The sequence below is a fragment of the Carlito syrichta genome, unplaced genomic scaffold (assembly GCF_000164805.1).
Source record: "Carlito syrichta isolate Samal-C Ts95f unplaced genomic scaffold, Tarsius_syrichta-2.0.1 Scaffold303986, whole genome shotgun sequence".
NCBI lineage: Eukaryota > Metazoa > Chordata > Mammalia > Primates > Tarsiidae > Carlito > Carlito syrichta.
This window is the reverse complement of record NW_007248082.1, coordinates 248,714-250,463: the sequence shown is the minus strand read 5'-3', so window position 1 is coordinate 250,463 and position 1,750 is coordinate 248,714. Positions and strand designations below refer to the sequence as shown.

General features: G+C 44.5%; 1 protein-coding gene across 1 annotated transcript in view; it reads left to right on the top strand.

The window, feature by feature from the left end:
- Positions 1-1,750, top strand: part of NME5 (NME/NM23 family member 5) — a 31,192-nt gene that overhangs the window by 12,065 nt on the left and 17,377 nt on the right. The gene's annotated exons all lie outside the window — the stretch shown is intronic.

Genomic DNA, 1,750 nt, shown 5'->3' with positions numbered 1-1,750 from the left:
GATCCTTCCGCCTCAGCCTTCCAAGTAGCCGGAATTACAGGCATGCACTACCATGCCCAGCTGATTTTTTGATTTATTGGTAGAGATGAGGTCTCGCTGCCCAGGCAGGTCTCGAACCCGCGGGCTCAGGCAATCCACTCACCTCAGCCTCCCAAAGGCGCTGGATTACAGGCTGAGCCACCGAGCCCGGCTTGTAAATCTTTTGAAAGTAGACATACTGAGGAAGAACACAGTTTTTGGTTTGTTTTCAATAATATTTTTAGAGCAGAAAGAAAATTTGATAATTTTTGTTATAAAGAAAAAGCATGGCCGGGCTCAGTGGCTCAACCTGTAATCCCAGCACTTTGGGAGGTCGAGGTGGGTGGATTGCCTGAGCCCGTGGGTTCGAGAACCGCCCGGGCAACTTAGCAAGACCTCATCTCTACGATAAATAAAAAATTAGCTGGGCATGGTAGTGCGCGCCTGTAGTTCTGGCTCCTTGGAAGATTGAGGCAGAAGTATCGCCGGAGTCCAGTTTGTCGAGGCTGCGATGGCCAGGAGCATGCCACTGCCCTCCAGTCTGGGCGGTGGAGTGAGACTCCAACTCAAAAAAAAAAAAAGAAAGAAAAAGCAGGTAGGGCATGGTGGCTCAGCCTGTAACCCCAGCGCTTTGGGAGGCCGAGACGAGAGAATTACCTGAGCCCAGGGGTTTGAGACCAGCCTGGGCAACTTGGTGAGACCTTGTCTCTACAATAAATCACAAAAACTAACCGGGCATGGTGGTGTGCATCTGTAGTCCCAGCTACTTGGAAGGCTGAGGTGGAAGGATCGCCTGAGCCAAGTAGGTTGAGACAGTGGTCGTGCAGTGTGCCACTGCAATCCAGCCAGGGCAACAGAGTGAGACTCCAACTCAAAAAAAAAAAAGAAAGAAAAAGAAAAAAATAAAAGCATTGAACATTTTTTTTTTTGTATGTTATTTCCCCTTGTCATTTGAACATGTTCTTCAGTATTTTCTACTGAAGATTAATTCAAAGAAAACAAAACTGTCTTGGAGATTTATAATTTCCTGGGTTTTGTTTTCGTTTTTGAGATTTCACATTTATTGAATAATTTATGTGATACAACCTGAAATTTCTGAGTTCCAAATAAGTAAATTTTACTTTTTGAGCATTGATCTGTTACTTTTAACACCAACAGGCTTGGTAACAGCCTGATGCTGACCTGACAACGGATTGAAACTTTGCTCTACTGGCCCTTCAGTCTGCTTAACAATGCTTTCCTGTCATTCTCCCAGGGAAAGCCTACTCCCCTCTCTTCTGTACAATCTGAAAAATCCCTGATCCTTTTTATTTGTTTTTAGAAACAAGATGTCACTGTTACCCAGACTGTAGTGCAGTAGTGCAATCATAGCTCATTGTGACCTCAAACTCCTGGGCTCAAGTGATCCTCCTGCTTCAGCCTCCTGAATAGCTAGGACTACAGGCACATATCACCATGCCCACCTAATTTTAAAATTTTTTGTAGAGACAGGATTTCACTATGCTACCCATGATGTTCTCAACCTCCTGGCCTTAAGTGATCCTCCCACCTCAGCATCCCTAAATGCTGGAAGTCCCAGGTTCTTTTTTGTTGTTGTTTTTTGTTTTTTTGAGTTGGAGTCAAAAATACCTTGCATTGTGTACTTTTTCTTTTTTGAGTGCAGAGACTTTTTTTTTTGTTTTTTTTGAGTTGGGGTCTCACTCTGTTGCCCAGACTGGAGTGCAGTGGCCGC